The following is a 22,531-nucleotide window of genomic DNA, read 5'->3' as shown; positions in this document are numbered from 1 at the left end:
TTATGTCCGGGTAAGACCCGATGACTACGTGTGGAGATTATGTCCGGGTAAGACCCGATGACTACGTGTGGAGATTATGTCCAGGTAAGACCCGATAACTTCATGTGGAGATTTCGTCTGAGCTAAAGGTCTCGCCGATAACCCGAGTAGAGGTTAGAGCTATAAGACTTCGTAATAAGAATTACATATAAATTTATTCAATGCGAAAGGTTAAACAGGTATGTACTCCAAGTTTATATGTGAGCTTGATTTGAACTAAATCATAAGGTAGTTATGTGATGCATATGAGAGCAATCTATGAGACTATTCCTATGATTATGTGACTTCGGATCAGTGTGAGAGGATATGTGAAATCATACAATATATCTATGTCACATGAGCTCACTTTTATGTGAAAGTTTATCTGCCTATTGTATATGATGAGATGTGCATATTCGGTAAAGGGATGGTATGCCCGAAGGAAGAGTGAAATAAAAATATGAACAACTATGTTATAATTTGATTGTTATCTGTTGTCACTGCTTAAAACTTACTAAGCATTGTAATGCTTACTCCGTTTACTTTGTTTTCTCTATTTTATAGATCTCATTGCGAAGCTACAGGCTCGGGGATTGTCAGCAACTAGTCACACTATCACTATCCACTGCTTGTTACTGTTATGTTTAGAATTATTTTATGGCATGTATAGAATAGACTAGTGGCGGAAGAATATTTTTGGTTAATGTATATAAGCCATGCGAAAATGGCATCTTTTGAATGTTTACTTAGAGAAGTTTAAATTTTATCCCTGGCTGTGCTTAGTACTTATTTAAATGAATGATCTTTATTTCAAGAAAAAGTTCAAAATTTTACTGTTCTGACATGAGTTACAAGTCCGGTAATGCCCCTTACCTATTCCGGCGATGGTTACGGGATAGGGGTGTTACACCGAAGAGCCGACATTTTGTGGACTTGCAAGCGTGCGAGCGCTCATGGGATAGTTGTTTATTAATTTTAGTAATCTCAAGCGGGAATATTGCAGAGAGTACAATTTTGTGCACTTCGGTATATTTGGGCTTAATGGGTCAAAATCGGGTTAATGGGCCAACAGGCCCAATTCGGTAAAAATACTCGGTAAGTGTTTCTGTTAATACGTTAATGGCTGTAATATGCATAAAAACCCTAAAATAGTAAATTTACTATAATACCCCTAAGTATGAAAATTACCATTATACCCTTAGGTGTAGAGTGACCGTTATACCCCTAGGGTTAATTTTGACTGAAATGCATGATATTCTAATTCTGTATGTTGTATGCCATTAAAAATGTATATCTGTTGCATGGGATATGGGTTATATTGATGGATGAAGCGTTCTGGTGGCTACGCCACAAATATCTGTTCTGGTGGCTCTGCCACAATATCTGTATCTAGTGACTCTGTCACAATATCTGTTCTGGCAGCCATGCTACAAATTCTGTGGCGTGTAGCAGATGGGTGGGTCGAGTTGTCTCCCCATATGGTGTAAAGTTGGTACGGGAGTGTATACGGATGGATATGGGTTGGGTTTTCTGCATACATGATATATCTATTCTATATCAGTTATGGGCCTATGGGCTTCATTCTAAATTTTGTATAGGGCTAAGGCCCAACTTAATATGTTTCTGCGGTATGATCTGATTTGGACTATGGTTAGGTTATTTTACACACTGTGTTTTCCAAACTCACCCCTTAATTTCATCCATGCAGGAAATCCCCAACCATAGTGGACTTGGAGCCTTGGGGGATTCGGAGTGGCCACATGTTCTACAAATTCGCTTTTCTTCATGTGTTTTGATCAGCACTTACTTACTTTAATTGTTTTGGGTTTTTAAGTTGTAACAAGGCCGTTTCAATTTTTTTTAATTCTTTTTAGTATGTTTTGTTAGCTTAGATATGATATTGTTTTAATTGTTTGAAATTGAATAGCTCTAGGGCGAGTTTTAAAAAGGTTACTTGATTTCAAAATATCGTGTTAACAAAGCAAAGCTTCCGCAACGAAAACGTTTTCAAAACTAATAACCTTTTCAAATGGTTTTAAACGATTTGGTTTTCCCTGAACAATCACTCAGCTAAAGTGTGGCAATGGTTGTCTGCATGTCTAGGATTGGATCCGTGGAGAGCTGGGTACTTAAGCAGTCTAATTGACTCACTTCCTCTTTTCTGGCATCCTACCTAGTGCATAGCTTCCATTCATTTTAATCTATAACGAGAATATTCTTTAAACACTAAGAAAGACTTTAGATAAAATATGACTTTTCTAGTAACGCTTCAGTGTGACACGCCGGATTCGGTCGTAACGTCTGGGCCGGGTTTGGGGTGTTACATTTAATGGTATCAGAGCTAGGTTGCAATAACTCAGCTGTGAAATGGGTTTAAAAAAAAGAGATTTTTGAAAATTTCTTTGGGAATTCGTTTTTTTTAAGATTTTCTTCCTATAATAAATGATTTCAAAGATTGCACATTCCTGTTTTCTAAAATTTGGATTCTGAGAAGGTGGCACACCGAATCTCTGGCCCAAGTCTGTAAGTATCATTCTGAATTTTTCTGAAGGTTTCTGAATTATCGGCTATATGCCTGTACTGAAACCCTATTATGATACTCTAGTTAGGGTGATATTGAAACTGTAGGAATTTTGATAAGTAGACTGAGACTGTAGCTAGGCTACGATTCCGTGGAAACCAAACTCTAAATTATTGTCTATTCATAAAACATCTGTAATAAACACTGAAATATTTAATTGATGCATAAAATTCGTAACCAGATAATACGATATGAGTATAAGAGTAGCTCGTGGAAGAGCCTGTGGACGTGGCCAAGGTAGTGCGCGGGCTGGATTTTCGTCTTCAGGACATATGCCGGTGGCAGATGCACCGGTGCCATTGGCAACAAAAATGGAGTCTCATGATCGAGATGTCGGGGATGACGCTCTATCTAAGGCAATGCTTCGTGTTCTGGAAAGTGTTACTGGGGTAAGTACGGGTAGCGAAATTCTATGATCTATTTTCGAGCGACTCTAGGCTAACGGAGCGGAGATCTTTAGGGGTATATCTGGTGTAGCCCCGAATGTGGCTGAATATTGGTTAGAGGTCGCGGAACGAATTATGGATGATTTGGACTATTCCGTAGAGCAGAAGCTAAAGGGAGCCATATCATTGCTACAAGATGAGGCTTATCAGTGGTGGCTCACTGTGAGAGATGGGACCCCAGCTGACAGGGTGACTTGGGAGCTATTTAAGATGGCCTTCAAGGGAAAATATGTTGGGGCGAGTTATGTGAACGCCTGCAGGAAAGAATTTCTGAATCTGGTTCAAGGGGGTAAGACAGTTGCTGATTACGAGGCTGAGTTTCTGAGGCTGAGCCGGTATGCCGTTGGGATAGTCGCTACAGAGTATGAACGTAGTGTGCACTTCGAGGATGGTCTTAGAGATGAACTTAGGCTGCTGATTGCTCTACAGAGGGAACGTGACTTTGTTGCTTTGGTGGAGAAAGCTAAGATAGCTGAGGAGGTGAAGCGTACTGAATGACAGAATCGTGAGAAGGATCAGAACCATTTTTGCAGGGATTCAGGACCTTCAGGTGGTGCAAGTAGGAATGTTAAAAGAGCAAGAGTGGAAGAGCCAGTTCGAGCAGTTCCGATGAATGTTGTTAGACAGCAAGTTTGTAGGGACTGTGGTAAGGTACATCTGGGCGAGTGTAGGAGACGTTCTGGTGCTTGTTTCCGGTGCAGATCTATGGAGCATAAAGTCAAAGACTGTCCTCAGAAAACAGATCAGGTTGAAGTTGCAAAACGGAGGGTCGCTCAACCAGTAAGGGGTGGACCACAACCACCGAGAGGACGTGGACAAGTTAGGGGCGATAATGGAAATGGCCGGGGTCGAGGAGCACCTGGCAGGGGTGCCAGAAATGCTGAGGCTTGTTAGCCAGTGTTGGTGTATGCAGCTCATCGTCGAGAGGAGGGTGATGCACCTAATGTCATAACTGGTACGTTCTTCATTTCTAGCATGCTGTACACTGGTTTGATAGATATTGGATCTACTCATTCGTGTGTTGCATGTGCCATATCTGGGTTGTTGGGTGTGCACTCTGAGGAGACTGTAAGTGGGGTATCGGTACTAAGTCCTTTGGGCCACTCAGTTAGGGTAGACAAAATGTATAGAGATGTGCCTTTCGAAACTCAAGGTAAGATTTTCTCTGGAGACTTGATGGAGTTACCGTTCAGATAATTCGACCTCATTCTGGGAATAGACTGGCTTGTTAAGCATAGGGCAACTCTGGACTGTGCAGCTAAGTGAATGGTGTTAAAGATCGCGGAGGGTGAGGGGGTTATAGTGATAGGTGAGCGAAGGGATTATTTGTCCAATGTGGTGTCGGCGTTGAGAGCCAAGAAGTGGATTCGTAAGGGTTGTGAGGCTTATTTGGCATTTGTAAATTAGTCGGAGACTGAGGGTCTGACGGTGGATAAGGTTAGAACCGTTAAGGAATTCCAAGATGTTTTTCCAGAGGAGCTCCTAGCATTGCCTCTGAACCGAGAAGTCGAGTTTGGAATCGACTTGTTGCCTGGAACGTCACCAGTGTCCATCACACCATACAGGATGGCACCGAAGGAGTTAGTGGAGCTGAAAGCACAAATTCAAGAGTTGTTTTATAGAGGCTTTATTAGGCCGAGTGTGTCTCCGTAGGGAGCACCAGTGTTGTTTGTGAAAAAGAAGGATGGGACGATGCGGATGTGCATCGATTATCGATAGTTGAACAAACTGACGATTAAGAATAAGTACCCTCTGCCAAGAATCGATGATCTATTTGACCAACATAGAGGAGCTTTGGTATTCTCCAAGATTGATCTTCAATCTAGATATCATCAGTTAAGGGTCAATGAGGTAAATATTCATAAGACGACATTCAAGACTCGGTATGGTCATTACGAGTTTCTAGTTATGCCATTTGGACTGATGAACGCTCCTACAGCATTCATGGATCTGATGAATCGTGTAATCCAACCATTTTTAGATCGATTCGTAGTCGTTTTTATTGACAATATTTTGGTATATTCTGAAACCGAAGAGAAGCATGTTGAGCATCTCCGTATTGTACTGCAAGTGTTGAGGGAGAAAGAACTTTATGCGAAATTCAGTAAGTGTGAATTTTGGTTGAGGGAGGTAACCTTCTTAGGTCATGTTGTCTCTGCTGAGGGGATCAAGGTAGACCCTCGAAAGATTGAAGCGATTCTGGAGTGGAAGCCACCTAGGTCGGTGTCAAAAATTCAGAGTTTCCTAGGTTTGGCAGGGTACTACAGAAGGTTTGTGGATGGTTTTTCTGTGTTGGAAGCACCATTGACAAAGCTTATAAGGAAAGAAGCACTGTTTGTTTGGACCGAGAAGCAGTAGGAAGCTTTTGAGAAATTGAAGGAAGTTCTGTCCGTGGCACCTGTATTAATTCAGCCAGAGTCTGGGAAAGATTTTACCGTGTACAGTGATGCATCACATGTGGGTTTGGGCTGTGTGTTGATGCAAGAGGGTAAGGTGGTTGCTTATGCATCGCGACAGCTTAAGCCACACGAAGTAAACTATCCTGCTCACGATTTAAAATTGGCAGCAATAATCTTTGCAGTTAAGATTTAGAGACACTATTTGTACGGGGAAAGGTGTGTCATATACACGGATCATAAGAGTCTTAAGTACTTGCTGACTCAGAAGGAGCTGAACCTTAGGCAATGAAGATGGATAGAGTTACTTAAGGATTATGACTATTTGATTGAGTATCATCCAGGCAAGGCTAATGTGGTAGGCGATGCCCTAAGCCGTAGAGCTGTATCTGATCTAAGAGCAATATTTGCTCGTCTGAGTTTGTATGATGATGGTAGTTTGTTGGTCGAGTTACAAGTAAGGCCAACCTTGATGGATCAGATTAGGGAAAAGCAGTTGAAGGATGAGCCTTTAGTTTCTCGATTCCAGCAAATTAAGAAAGGGGAAACTTCTGAGTTTGGGTTGAATAGTAAAGGAGTTCTGTGTTTCCGAGGAAGAGTTTGCATTCCGAAGGACTCTAACTTAAAGTAGCCAATACTGAAAGAAGCTCATGGAGGAATTTGTGCTATGCATCCTAGAAGGAATAAGTTGTATCGCGACTTGCAAGAACTGTATTGGTGGCCTGGGCTTAAACGAGAAGTAACGAAGTTTGTGGGGAAATGTCTGACATGCTAGCAAGTGAAAGCTGAGCATCAGCTACCTTTCAGACTTTTACAGCCAGTGAAGATACCACTTTGGAAGTGGGAGAGGGTAACCACGGACTTTGTCAGTGGGCTACCCTTGACACTGACGAAAAAGGACTCGGTTTGGGTGATTGTGGATAGGTTGACCAAATCTGCTCATTTCATACTTGTCCGCATTGATTATTCACTTCAGAAGTTAGCCAAATTGTATGTGACAGAGATTGGATGACTTCATGGAGTGCCAGTATCGATTATTTCTGATCGGGATCCTAGGTTCACATCTCGGTTTTGGCAAAAGTTGCATGAGGTGTTGGGAACGCGATTGAACTTTAGCACGGCTTTTCATCCTCAGACTGATGGCCAGTCGGAAAGGGTTATTCAGATTTTGGAAGACATGTTGAGGGGATGCGTTCTTGACTTCCGAGGTAGTTGGGAAGATTACTTGTCGTTGGCAGAGTTTGCGTATAACAACAGTTATCAGGCGAGTACCTGAATGGCACCATATGAAGCGCTATATGGATGTAGGTGTCGTACACCTAGTTGTTGGACTGAATTGGTAGAACGAAAGGTTCTTAGATCTGAGTTGGTTGCAAATACTGAAGATAAGGTCAGGTTAATCAGAGATCAGTTAAAAGAAGCATCTGATAGGCAAAAGTCGTATGCAGATTTGAAGCGTATGGAGATTGAATACTCAGTGGGTGATATGGTCTTCTTGAAGGTTTCTCCTTGGAAGAAGATATTAAGGTTTGGTAAGAAGGGCAAGTTGAGTCCGCAATTCATTGGGCCTTATCGGGTTCTTAAGCGAGTAGGTCCAGTGGCTTACCAATTGGAATTACCTCCGGGGTTAGACAAGATTTACAATGTTTTTCACGTCTTCATGTTAAGGTGATATCGTTCTGACCCTACTCATGTCGTGCTGGTTGCAGAGATTGAAGTGCAGCCTTATTTGACTTTCGAGGAAGAGCCTGTACAGATATTGGATTGAGATGTTAAGGTTCTAAGAAGGAAGTCAGTTCCATTGGTAAAGGTACTCTGGCATAATCATGGCAGAGAGGAAGCTACTTGGGAACCAGAAGAGGCAATGCGACAACAATACCCTCATTTGTTTGAATCACGTAAATTTCGAGGACAAAATTTCTTTAAGGAGCGTAGAGTTGTAACGCCCCAATTTTTGAGATTTTCGAGATTTCTGTGATTTTTTAATGAATTTTATAATTTTTGTGTTTTGATTGTATAATGTAGGTCTGAGAATGTTAGTGGGCCTTTAGAAGGCCCAAGAGTAAATTTAACCCGTGGCAATTTCAGATTTTTTTTTTAATTTTAGAGAGAGAGGGTTCTGGCGTTCTGGGCTTTGATTCTCTTCTCATTATTGCCGAATATAGAGACTTTTCTCTGTGCCAAAAAGCTAAACCTCACAACTCTCTTATCCTTCTGCCGACATCTCCCCTCTACTTCACAAACTTCTATTCTTCATCTCGTTTCTTCAAAAGCTGAATCACCTAGATCTATCCTCTATTCATATTTTGGGTTAGATCTACAACAAATCGGGAATAGGAAGGTACTTGGAAACGCTTTTGGCAAGTAAATCTTTGGTAAGTGCTCGGAATCCCTTCTCTATCCATTATTTGGTAATTTAAAGAAAAGCTGAAAACCCCTATATGCAAAGGGTGCCTGTCGACTAAACTAAAAGGGTTTAGGGGTGTTATTTGATTTGTTTTGCTCTAGTGTGGATTAAAGGCAACTGATCGAGGGCTTGGATAATTGGAACGACTAGATTTAGATCTAGTCCATATTCCGGCAAAGGTAAGAACTTTAGTGCCTAAGGTGTTAATGGACGATTATTGGTAAGGGGATTTGTATATAAGTTGTTATGGATTCATAGTTTAACGTGTTAGTAACTAATTGTAGGCAACTCGTGTGTGGAACTCATCAATGTTTCATCGTAAAACAGGTGTGTAAACAACACCCACTTATAGACTAGATCGACAAAAGCCGAAAAGCCGAAATGCCAAAGAGCCGGCATTTTGTGGACTTGCGAGCGTGCGAGCGCTTGTGGGATAGTTGTTTTTAATCTTGGTAATCTCAAGCGGTAAGATTGCGGAGTACGTAATTTCGTGCACTTCGGTAGATTTGGGCTTAATGGGCCAAAATTGGGTTAATGGGCCAACGGGCCCAATTCGATACAAACGCTCGGTAAGTGTTTCTGTTAATACGTTAATGGCTATAATGTGCATGAAAACCCTAAAATAGTAAATTTACTAGAATACCCTGAAGTCTAAAAATTACCATTATGCCCCTAGGTGCAAAGTGATCGTTATACCCCTAGGGTTAATTTTGACTGAAATGCATGATATTCTGATTCTGTATGTTGTATATCATGACATGTAAATCTGTTGCATGGGATATGGGTCATATTGATGGAGGAAGCTTCTGGTGCCTATGCCACAAACATCTGTTTCCAGTGGCTACGCCACAAATATCTGTTCTGGCGGCTCTGCCATAGTATCTGTATCTGGTGACTCTGTCACAATATCTGTTCTGGTAGCCATGCTGCAAATTCTATGGCGTGTAGCGGATGGGTGGGTCGAGTTGTCTCCCTACATGGTGTAAGGTTGGTACGGGGGTGTATACGAATGGATATGGGTTGGATTTTCTACATACATGATATATCTGTTCTGTATCTGTTATGGGCCTATGGGCTTCATTCTAAATTCTGTATAGGGCTAAGGCCCAACGTAATCTGTTTCTGCAGTTCGATCTGATTTGGACTATGGTTGGGTTATTTTACACACTGAGTTTTCCAGACTCACCCCTTAATTTCATCCATGCAGGAAATCCCTACCACTTGGAGCCGTGAGGGATTCAGAGTGGCTACATGTTCTGTAAATTCGCTTTTCTTCATGTGTTTTGATCAGCACTTACTTACTTCAATTGTTTTCGGTTTTTAAGTTGTAACAAAGCCGCTTTAATTATTTTTAATTGTTTTTAGTATGTTTTGTTAGCTTAGATATGATATTGTTTTAATTGTTTGAAATTGAATAGCTCTAGGGCGCATTTTAAAAAGGTTACTTGATTTCGAAATATCGCGTTAACAAAGTAAAGCTTCCGTATCGAAAACGTTTTCAAAATTAATAACCTTTTCAAATGATTTTAAACGATTTGGTTTTCCCTGAACAATCACTCAACTAAAGTGTGGCAATGGTTGTGTGCATGTTTAGGATTGGATCCGTAGAGAGTTGGGTACTTAAGCAGTTTAATTGACTCACCTCCTCTTTCCTAGCATCCTACCTGGTGCACAACTTCCATTCACCTTAATCTATAACGAGGATATTCTTTAAACACTAAGAAAGACTTTAGATAAAACATGACTTTTCTAGTAACGCTTTAATGTGACATGCCGAATTCGGTCGTAACGTCTGGGTCAGGTTTGGGGTGTTACAGGCCGTGTTATATGGCTGTGGTTGAGCCTGCCAAAACAACACGGGCGTGCGACACGCCCGTGTAGAAGACCCGTGGTTGAACCTGTTAAAACAGCACGGGCGTGTGACACGCTCGTGTCTAACACCCGTGGTCAAACCTTTTAAATTGACATGAACGTGGGGCTTGCACACACGGGCATGGGAGAAGCGAACAAAGCTAGCACAGTCATGCGACACGACCGTGTGAACCCATACACCCAATGAACATGGGCGTGTAGTAAATGTCAGACGCGCCTAACTTTGAAATTCGCGAATCACATGGGCAGAAATTAGAGAACACGGGCGTGTTCCCTGGCCGTGTGGCCCAAAATCTATAAATACCCTACACTAGTCACTTTCTTCCCCATTCAGAAACCCTAACACTAGCCGTTGCAACTCCACACGGCCTCCCTGCCACGCCCGTGCTCTGCTTCCCACTTCATTTTTGACGCTCAATCTCTTTCTCTTAGCGTTTGTTTACTCCTTTCACTTCTATTGTACTTATTTCTATTGCTTATTATCAACATAATCTTCATATCTTTTAAACTATTGTTAGGTTAGTTATCATACATTTTGTGTTAAATCAAGTCATTAGGAACACTTCATACCCATGACATTACTATATTTATTTTCATGCTATTACCTTGCCAATTTCTATCATTTAATTTGCATTCCTAGGTTAGTTATCATATATTCCATGTTAAATTGAGATTAGGAAAACCTCATACCCACTACATTTCTATTCTCGTTCTCATTGTTATTGTGGTTGAGTTTGCTTCATATTATTAGTCTTAGCTGAAATAGTTAGTTCAAAATTCATGCCTTTTACTTCTTCGAATTCGTTTACCTATTATTATTATTCTTTATATTACAGGCTTTTTAATGTCGTCTTCACGAGGAAAGAAAACTGTCGTACCTGCCTCGAAGAAAAGGAAGGGAGCGTCATCTTTCACAGGTCCCACCGTGAAAATTCGTTACCCTCTCCTATAGTTCCCTCGAGGGCCCTAGGAAGAACTACTCCAAATACTTCGGGCCCGACCTTTAATTGCGGGTCGCTGCATCGACTGGGCTACTGTAGAACAAGTTCAGTTGGCTGAGTCAATTTGAGCCCTTCTAACCACCGACCCTTGGGAGCTATTCTTTGGGATTATTGAGCCAACATACCTTGAGCTCATGATGGAACTATGCTCAATGTTCCATCTTAAGATGGTAATGACGAACTACGATGATCCCGGCACAGTTCAATTTTACCTACGCGGATTAATCCGCCAGCTAAGCATCCCAGAGTTTGGTGCTGCACTAGGCTTATATACGAATGAGTTCAAGGAGAAGAATGAACTACAAGCTCTCAATCGTCACATACATTTCTCTCCCTCGAAGTGCTGGCACACTTTGGCCCCTAGCACGGCCTCCTACAATCCTAGCTGCTCCAGAAGGCATCAGTCCTCCCACCATCCCTGCGGTACTTACACGCTATTTTAGCTCACACAATTATAGGAAGGCGAGAGAGCACTGGCGTCGTAAACACCCACGACGTCTACTTCTTATGGTGCATGTCGCAAGGGCACGTCATCGACCTTGCCTATTTCATCACCCTTGCGATTCAGCACCAGATGGAGCAGCATCGGAAGTAGGTCATCTCCATTGGCCCCTACGTGACTCGACTAGTGTGACACTTCGGGTTCCTCAACACCGCGGCCCAAGAATCATCCATCACTCTCATCGGCCAGATGTCTCCACAATGCATCTTGAGCATGCTTAGCATGAATATGATCGAGAGGCGCCGAGCAACCTACTCTCCCTAGTATCGTCTCACCCAATCTACCAAGGAAGAGGCCTACGAGGACATTCCTGATGATGTCCCCCTACAGTACGAGGGCCCACCGAATCAGCCACCACCACCCTCTCGTCCAGTTCATGCGCCGGCTTCATATGCTGACATCTCTGAGCGCCTCATTTGATACGAGCAGCAGTGTTTTCAATGATTTGACAACATTGATGCTACTCTATAGCAGATTTGTCAACACCTCCACATTTCATCGCCAGTTCCACATCGCAAACCATCCAGCGATGAAGATGTTTAAAAACATTTATTTATTATTTTATGTTTTTAATTTTTATTGAAACTACTTTTTATTTTTATTAGATTTTAGAAATTTTGTTTTTAATTATTAATTTTGGTTATTTCTTTTTAATTATTCTCCCTAATTTCCCTTAAAAAAGTTCCTGATTTTATTGCAGTTATATAGAGCTCTTAAGCTCATGGTCACATAGGAACTAAAACTCCACCGGGAAAGGTTCTCCACGACTATCATGTCCTAATCGACCACGACCATAGCTATCACTAGATATAATATTCTTTTGGTGCAGGACTTATGGACTAATGAAACTCTACGACCGCCGGAGTATCCTCCTCCACTCTCAAATCGATTACTCTCCAAAACTCTGGTTCGAGGAATTCATCATACAAGAAGTTTCACTTCTCTCCCTATCTTATTTTTATACTCTAATATCTATCTTTGTACATTGAGGGCAATTTACATCTTAAGTGTGGGGGGTATTTATTTCATTATCAGAAAAATCCCTGAATGACTGTCTTGTTCTCTTGAAAAGCTCTCATATCATATTTAGGATAAATTTTGATTGATTTGTGATTTTGATTGATATATCTTGAATTAAAACATAGGCATTTATGCGTTGATTGTTTAAACTTTAAGACATTAGAGAATCAAGCATGATAAGTTGATTTTTAAGAATTTAAAATTTTAGGTTGTTTCCCCAAAATTTAGGTATTACTTTGAGTTGGGATTCACAAGTTTTAAACATCAAAAAGCCATAATTTTTGCAAGATTTTTGAGCCCTTTGAGCATCTATTAATTCTTTCATGCTCACTTTTATTATTGCTTTGAGTGCGTCAGTAGTGAACTGTTATTCTAGAACTTGCTTGATTATTCATGTTAAGACCACACCATTTGATTTGATATGTCAAAATGATTAAAGCACTTAGGATTAACCCACTCATGCCACGAAAAGCCTATCTTCACGATTAACCCCTAGTAAACCCCTTTGAGCCTAACAAGCCATTTCTTGTATTACCTTTAATATTAACCTTTAACCCCTTATTGTTGAAATCCCTTAAATTAATCCCTATATTTTTTGTCGAGATTTGAGTTGAATGGATTGCTTAGCTATGTTTTGTTCTTGATAGTTAGTCTATATTATTTTAACTTGTTCCTAAAAAATTTTAAAAAAAACTATGTATACATATCTGTAATTTCATATTTTGAGAAGAAGTTTTTTTCTACGCAAGTGAAGATTAACTCTTTTTCTAGTTGGGCAATTTTTCAATTCAATCTCGATTCTAACCCTTTCTTTCAGCTTGTGACCACACCCCCTAACCAAGCCTCACTACAACCCTCTAAAGACCTTTTGATTGATGTATCATCTTAAATTATAGTGGTGGAGATTTGATTTTCATGCAAGCCTATTGTAATGACTTTTCATTATTGACTATTGAGTGCTTCATTTATTGTCCTTAAACACCTTGAGTGATTTGAGTGAACCTTTAGTGAGGATGTGAAACTCTGTGATATTCTGAATCAAAGGTAATTATTTAGATGCGGAGAGACACCTATGTTTGCATGATTAAATACTGAACTTGAAATGTTTGGAACTTTTATGTTCTTTTAGTTGAATTCTCAATGTATGATTACTTATGGATTAATGTGAGATATTATCGATAGAAATTATAAGTTAAGAAGAATTTATTTTGATTATGAGTTGAGAATTTTGCTTGAGAACAAGCAAATGCTTAAGTGTGGGGGTATTTGATAAACCGTAAATTATACATCTTTTTACCTCATGTTTAATGCCTTTTATGGATGATTTCTCATTAGAATTGGTGAATTCGATGCTCCTAATGCTTTAATTTCATGTTTTATACTTAGGAGAGCATAGAAGAGTGAAAGGAACGAGAAATGGGCCAAAAACGGAGAAAATGGGACAAAGTAAGAAATCAACACAGCCTGGACCTCCTCACACTGGCAGACCACACGGACGTGTCAATTTGGCAGGCTTGAACACATCTTGAAGTAATCGAACATGGGCGTGTGCCACGGGCGTGTCCCTGCCGAGCCTAAGCTGAGTACAATTCGAAAAAGGCCAATTTTGAGGGTTTTTAGGCATTCCAAAGCTTATAAATACAGCCTAGAGGAGGAGAAAAAGGAGACAGAGAGGGGGTAAGGAATTACTCCTAGAAAGCCGATTGATCCATCTCAGGAGCTGGATTCATCATCAAGACTGAAGATCTCTCCTCAATTTCCGTTCAGGAGTTCTGAGTTTTCTTTATGTTTTGTATTCTTTATTCTTCTGAGATGTTTTCCTATTTAGTTATGAACTAAAACCCATAAATACCTAAGGGGAATGAAACCTAGGATGAATCTTGTTATTATTTTCTGAATCGTATGATAAATATTTAACTTGTTCTTAATTATGTGTTCTTAATTCTTGTTTTAATATCCCAGGGTACTGATTCAAGACAAGCTCTTATTTAGAGGAGGAATAGACCCTGTCTAAGAGTACATTTGTCATAATTAAGTGGAGTTGATTGCGCGCCTAGACATAGGGTGACAAGATTTTGTCGGATTAGGGTGAAACCTAATAAGGGGAGCCATAGATCGAGTTAATGCAACCCTAGAGTGTTAATTAGAGAAAAGTCTCAGTTATTCAATCTAGGGATTAGACATTATTAGTCTTGAATAGGGATAATAACATAACTTAGGGATCTCTACGGAACAAGTTGAATGAATAAATCGTCCGATTCGGAGCTAGAATAACAAGTAAAGTCTAGGTGGATTTTTCCTTAGGTATTGTCTTAAGTCAATCGATTTTTCCCAAAAGCAATTCCCCAATTCTTTTCTCTATGCTTTCTTAGCTTAGATAATTAGTTAATTAAAACAAAACCTCTTTATTCTTAGGCTAGATAATAAAAAGACAGTCATTACTAGTACTTTTAGTTCCTTTGGGTGTAACAATCTAGTCTTGCTAAAACTATACTACTGTTCGATAGGTAGACTTACCTACATCCCAGTAATAGTTAGTTTAAGAACGAGTAATTATAAATATTTAAAACCTTTCACAAAATCACGCAATTGAACGTGCAATCAACTCCGCTTAATTATGACAAATTTACTCTTAGACAGGGTCTATTCCTCCTCTGAATAAGAGCATTAACTCGAATCAATATCCTGGAATATTAAAACAAGAATTAAGAACACATAATTAAGAACAAGTCAAATATTTATCATACAATTCAGATAATAATAACAAGATCAGTCTTAGGTTTCATTCCCCTTAGGTATTTAGGGGGTTTAGTTCATAATTATAGAAGAAAATATCTCAAAAGAATAATGAATACAAAACATAAAGAAAACCCAAAACCCCTAAATGAAAATTGAAGGGAGATCTTCAGTCTTGATGATGAATCCGGCTTTTGAGATTGACCAATCGGCTTTCCTTGAGTAATTCCTTGCCTCCTCCTCTACGTCCCCCTTCCTAAGTGCCTCCTTAGGTGTTTCAATAGGCTTTAGAATGCCCACGAGCCCCCAAAATTGGCCTTTTCTGAATAGGGTTATACTTGGGCTCAGTAGGGACACGCCCGTGTGCAATTACTCCAGCCCATGGTCAAGGCCATTGAATAGGCACGGGCGTGTAGTCAACCCGTGTAAGTCGTGCTTCGATCCTGCCAAAGGGACACGACCGTGTGATACGCTGTGTGAGGAAGTCTAGGCCGTGTTGATTTCCCATGTGGGTCTATTTTCTCTATTTTCGGCACGTTTCTCGCTCTTTTTACTCTCCTACGCTCACCTAAGTATAAAACATGAAATTAAAGGATTAAGAGCATCAAATTCACCAAATCTAAGGTGAAACTATCCATAAATGTCCTGAGCATGGGATAAAAATATGTATAAATTATGGTTTATCAAATACCCCCACACTTAAGCGTTTGCTTGTCTTCAAGCAAAATCCTCTACTCACAATCAAATTAAATTCTTCTCACTTTATAATCCCTATCAATAATATCTTAAAATAATCCATAAGTATTCATACATTGAAAATTCAACTAAAAGTACATCAAAGTTTCAAACATTCCAAGTTGAGCATTTTATCACGAAAACATAGGTGTCTCCCCTTATCTAAGTGATTACCTTTGATCAAAATATCATAGAGTTTAACATCCTCACTAAATATTCACTCAAATCACTCTAGTTGTTTAAGGACATCAATTGAAGCACTCATTAGTCAATATGAAAAGTTATTACCATAGGGGTTCTTGAAAATCAAATCTCCAGCACTATATATTGAGCTGATACATCAATCAAAAAGGTCTTGAAAGGGTTGTAACATGGCTTTGGTTAGGGGGTGTTGTAACACCCCGAACTCGAGACCGACACCGGAGTCGGACACGAGATGTCAACAAGCTTTGAAAATTTTTTTCCAGACACTGCCCAGTCTGAGTACTAGTCGCTTCAAAAATCATATCTTGAGTTTCACAACTCGAAAATCAATTTTGTGATTTTTCCCTGAAACTAGACTCATGTCCCCACCTATGTATTTTTTTCTAGAATTTTTGGTCGGGCCAATTAGTACAGTTTATTAGTCAAAGTCTCCCATGTTACAGGGGTCGACTACACTGACCTTTTCCTATTACGACTGGGATATCTCTCTACACAGAGCTTCAATGCTGATTCCGTTTGTTTCTATGGAAACTAGACTCAGAGAGGAATCCATACATATATGGTATGACCCCTAATTATCTCTGGTCAATTTATAGTGAATTTCCAAAGTCGGAACAGGGAATCCAGAAACTGTTCTGGCCCTGTTCCACAAGAACCGGAATATCTCTTACTGTACTGTTCCTATGATTGTTTCGTTACTTCCATATGAAAGTAGATTCATCAAGGTTCGATTACATAATTTATTCACTATTTAATTCCACTCCTACGAATTCTTGTGATTTTTCCAATCCACACCACTGCTGCTATCAGCTTCTGTTTTCAAAGTAAACCTTACCTAATTTGGGGTTTCATGGACCAACTAGGGCCTTGTCATACATAAGCCCACATATGATCATACTTAGCCATTCTAGTGGCTGGTCATTGGCTCAACACTTCCATTCCAACTATAGTTACATCATGAAACCATCTATACATTCATAAATACGAATGGTCTAATGCCATACTCCACTTCTACAAGCCATTTTCGCATGGATGTACACTTATACATTTCATAAAGTACTCGAAAGACAACGATGGGTAGTCCTATACATGCCATATCAAAATTCAACCAAAATAGTACCCAAAAGAGCCTTTGATAGTGTGGGCGACTTCGACTTCAAGATCCCGAGTCCGATAGCTGGAGAACCAAAAATCTATAAAACAGAGGAGCAATGTAACGAGTAAGCAATTTATGCTTAGTAAGTTTGAGCAAGGAATTCCAGCATGCACAAATAATAGCACACATTTAGCTAAACGGAATATTTCATAATACGCAATTTACCGATATCGAACTTGCTTCACAACATTAACAACCCTTATGTACATACAAAATAAACTAACTTGGCCGAAGGCCGGTAGCTCGTTTATCAACTGAGCGAACATTTATTTGTAAGGGCTCGATTAATATTCAACACATACGTAACATATCCCTATATTGGGATGTTTTTCGAGTATTCGCTGGAATTTTACAGCAAGCTCATTCATTACCAAATCACGTACCTTCGGGATTTAACCGGATATAGCTCCTCGTTCAAATGCCTTCGGGACATAGCCCGGATTTAGTAACTCACACAATGCCTTCGGGACATAACCCGGATTTAACAACTCGCACAAATGCCTTCGGGACTTAACCCGGATTTAACAACTCGCACGTATGCCTTCGGGACTTAACCCGGATTTAACAACTCGCACGAATGCCTTCGGGACTTAACCCGGATTTAACAACTCGCACGAATGCCTTCGGAACTTAATCCGGATATTTTCACTTAGCACAAAGCCTTCGGGACTTAGCCCGGACAGCATTCAATTAATCATGCACATTCATATTTCATTTTCGTTTACGAAACTCAAACACAAGGCACATATTGTCCTTGCACATTCGGCTCAATAGCCACACATAGAGCATGATTTAATCACATCGAAATTTAAGCTCTCTTACTCAAGAACTTACCTCGGGTGTTGTCGAACGATCCCGCTAACTATTCGACCGCTTTTTCCTTCCCTTTATCGGATTTATTTCCCCTTTGTTCTTGAGCTTAATCAAACAAATAAATTGATTTCATCATTTAGGCATCAAAAGATGAACACAAGGCACTTAGCCCATATTCATACATTAGACATTAAAGTCTCATACATGCAAAAATCATGCATCAACACAACATATTAGCTAATTTCTTTCCCCTTGGCCGAATATGCATGTCCATTTTTGGGGTCGATTTCAACATTTAATACACACATATACCCACTAGTAAAGCATCCTCCCCTTTTCATCGATTTAACACATGCATTGCTCATCAACATGCAAAGTTACATTCGGCCTTAGCACACATCTTGCTAGCCGATTCTTCTCCCTTTAGCAACCAATGCACATATGTGCTCACACAAAAATGCTAAAAAGGAGGTTCAAGAATCATCAAGCCATCATCACATGCATCATTAACAAGCTTCATATTTTGCATGCAATGGCATTAACACAACCTCCACCTAGGCCGAATCTTAACTCATCCTCATACCTCATCACCACAACATCAAACATCAACCAAGAATGATGCATCCATGGTCGAGTGCCATTTCCATCACATAGCAAGATTTAGACCATGGGCTAGGTAGAACTCAAGCTAACCACTAAATCATGCATGCATCTCATGAAACATCATCAAACATACCTTAGCCTAGCTACATGCATGGCCGAATCTCTTCACCTTTCTTCTTCTTTCCTCCTTAAAATTTTTGGCCAAGGATGAACCAAAGGATGAGAAATTTTTTTTCTTTGTTTTTTTTTCTTTCTAATTTAGGCTAAAATGGAGGTGAGAAAGGATGAACACAAACTTTTCTCCTTTCTTCTCTTGAGCTCACGGCAATGGGGGGGGAACAAACACTACACACACATTTTTTTCTTTTGTTTCCATTTCTTTATTACCCATACTTCTTATTTTATTCTTCCACTAACAAAACATGTTTCATGACATGTTTTGCCCATCATTCTTTGTCATGGCCGGCCACTACTCATTAGGGGGGGAATTTGACATGCAAGTCCCCCCTTTGTCCACATGCACTAATAGGTCCTCACACATTGACCTATCACATTTTAGAATTTTCTCACATAAGTCCTATTGACTAAATTCACATGAAATCAACCAAATTGAAGCTTGAAATTTTCACACATTCATAATTACATATTCTAGACAATAAGTATCACATTCAAACATTTCGGTGACTCGGTTTAGCGGTCCCGAAGCCACTTCCCGACTAGGGTCAACTTTGGGCTGTCACAACTCTCCCCCACTTAAGAAATTTTCGTCCCCGAAAATCTTACCGGTAAATAGGTCTGGGTATCGTTCTTTCATCGAGCTCTCGGTCTCCCAAGTAGCTTCCTCGATCCCGTGTTTGAGCCATAACACCTTTACTAGCGGAACTCTTTTGTTTCGCAACTCCTTCACTTCACGAGCTAGGATACGCATCGGTTCTTCTTCATAGCTCATGTCAACTTGAATTTCAACCTCCGATGGGCTAATTATGTGCGATGGATCAGATCGATAGCGTCGAAGCATCGAAACATGAAAGACGTCATGAATCTTTTCAAGCTCCGGGGGCAAAATCAATCTATACGCAACCAGACCAACTCGTTCGGAGATTTCGTACGGCCCAATGAATCTTGGGCTCAACTTGCCCTTATGACCGAACCTGAGTATCTCTTTCCAAGGTGAAACCTTAAGGAGCACTTTGTCTCCCACTTGATACTCGATGTCTTTTCGTTTCAAATCTGCGTACGATTTCTGACGATCCGTGGCTACCTTCAGACTTTCACGGATTACCTTTACTTTCTGTTCAGCATCTCTAATCAAATCAACTCCGAAAATTTTACTTTCACCGAGCTCGGTCCAAAACAATGGTGTACGGCATTTACGACCGTACAAAGCCTCGTAAGGTGCCATCTTAATACTTGATTGAAAACTATTGTTGTAAGCGAATTCAATCAAAGGTAAATACCGTTCCCATGAACTACTGAACTCGAGGATGCAACATCTCAACATATCCTCAAGTATCTGAATTATCCGCTCGGATTGACCATCGGTTTGGGGGTGAAAAGCAGTGCTAAAAATGCAGCTTGGTACCCAGAGCTTCTTGCAATTTCTTCCAAAATCGTGAGGTGAATCTCGGATCTCTATCCGACACGATAGAAACAGGTACCCCGTGTAATCTCACAATTTGATAAACGTACAATTCAGCTAGTTTATCCAATGAAAAATCCGTACGTACGGGGATGAAATGAGCCGACTTAGTCAGTCTATCAAAAATAACCCATATCGCATCCTTCTCACTTGCTGACAAGGGCAGTCCGGACACAAAGTCCATTGTGACTCGATCCCATTTCCACTCGGGTATCATGATCGGCTGAAGTAATCTTGAAGGCACTTGATGTTCCGCTTTCACTTGTTGACATATTAAACATCTCGAAACAAAGTCAGAGATGTCCCGTTTCATACCATGCCACCAAAATTGACGTTTCAAATCGTTGTACATTTTCGTACTCCCCGGGTGAATTGACATTCGGCTACAATGGGCTTCGTTCAGAATCATCGAAATGAGTTCCGAATTCCTTGGAACACACAAACGATTTCTGAACCTCAAACAATCATCATCATCAATTTGAAACTCCGATTCCTCGTTCGGAAACACTTAGCCCGTTTTGCAACCAATTCATCATCGACTTTCTGAGCTTCACGAATTTGGTGAGTCAATAATGGTTTAGCTTTTAATTCAGCTACTAACACACTGTCTGGTAAAACAAACAAATGCACGTTCATCGCTCGTAAGCAAACAATGACTTCCGGCTTAAGGCGTCCGCAACCATGTTAGCCTCTCCCGGGTGGTAATCAATGACAAGCTCGTAATCTTTCAACAACTCAAGCCAACGTCTTTGTCGCAGATTCAAGTCTCGTTGAGTCATCAAATATTTGAGACTTTTGTGATCCGAACATACATGGCACTTCTCACCAAACAGATAATGTCGCCATATTTTAAAGCAAACACGATGGCAGCTAGTTCGAGATCATGGGTCGGATAATTCCTCTCGTGTGGCTTCAATTGTCTCGACGCATAGGCCACGACTCGACCTTCTTGCATCAATACGCAACCCAACCCAAGTAGGGATGCGTCACTATAAATGACAAACTCTTTACCTGATTCGGGTTGCACCAAAATTGGAGCTTCAGTCAAACGAGTTTTCAGTTGGTCGAAACTTTTCTGACATTTCTCCGTCCACTCAAACTTAACATCCTTTTGAAGTAGCTTCGTCATTGGTGTGGCTATCATCGAGAAACCTTTCACAAATCGTCGGTAATAACCGGCGAGCCCCAAAAAGCTCCGAACTTCAGTAACATTTCTCGGAGGTTTCCAGTCCAGTATGGCTGAAATTTTGTTCGGGTCAACTCGAATACCCGACGCGGATACCACATGACTCAAGAAGCTAACCTCTCTTAACCAGAACTCACACTTACTAAACTTAGCATATAACGCTTATCCCGCAAAATTTGCAGCACTAGCCTCAGATGCTCAGCATGTTTGGTCTCGTCTCTTGAATAGACCAAAATGTCATCAATGAACACCACTATGAACCGATCCAAATACGGCCTGAAGATCCGATTCATCAAATCCATAAATACTGCAGGGGCATTAGTGAGCCCAAACGGCATCACTAAGAATTCGTAGTGACCATATCTCGTTCTGAAGGCAGTTTTAGGAATATCTGAATCTCGGATTCGCAACCGATAATAGCCCGATCTCAAATCTATTTTGAGAACACTGAGGCTCCCTTCAGTTGGTCGAACAATCATCAATGCGCGGCAACGGATATTTGTTCTTTATCGTCACTTTATTCAGCTGACGATAGTCAATGCACAACCTCATGGTTCCGTCCTTCTTTTCACGAACAATACTGGTGCACCCCAAGGTGAGAAACTTGGTCGAGCGAAACCTCTATCCGTCAGTTCTTGCAACTGAGCTTTCAACTCCTTTAACTCAGTTGGTGCCATACGATACGGAGCTATCGAAATCGGCATAGTCCCAGGTACAAGCTCAATACCAAACTCTACCTCCCGAACAGGTGGTAAACCCGGTAATTCCTCCGGAAAACATCCGGGTACTCACAAACCACCGACACAGATTCGGGTTTCTTTTCTAATTCTTTGTCATCAAGCACATATGCAAGGTATGCTTCGCACCCTTTTCTTACATATTTCTGTGCCAACATTGCTGATATTACAGCTGGCATCCCCTCCAAGTCCGCAGACTCAATTCGGACTACTTCGTTATTGCGCACCTCAAATCAATAGTCTTGCTCTTGCAATTCACAATCGCATCATGCGCGGTCAACCAATCCAACCCAAGGATAACATCAGGCGAAGAAGCATCCTCGCGGGCACGTATAGCATAAGCTCTAGCAGGCGCACGGGCTTCGGATCTGGTTATATCATCTCTAGATCCTCTCTGACCACCACTAGCATTGCCCATATTTCCAGATGGTCTACCTCGAGCAGTGGTAGCACCCGGTCTCCCACTCTGATTTGCATCG

This window comes from Gossypium hirsutum, chromosome A06, assembly GCF_007990345.1.
Source record: "Gossypium hirsutum isolate 1008001.06 chromosome A06, Gossypium_hirsutum_v2.1, whole genome shotgun sequence".
Classification (NCBI taxonomy): Eukaryota; Viridiplantae; Streptophyta; class Magnoliopsida; order Malvales; family Malvaceae; genus Gossypium; species Gossypium hirsutum.
The sequence above is the reverse complement of the archived record's forward strand: the minus strand, read 5'-3'. Positions refer to the sequence as shown.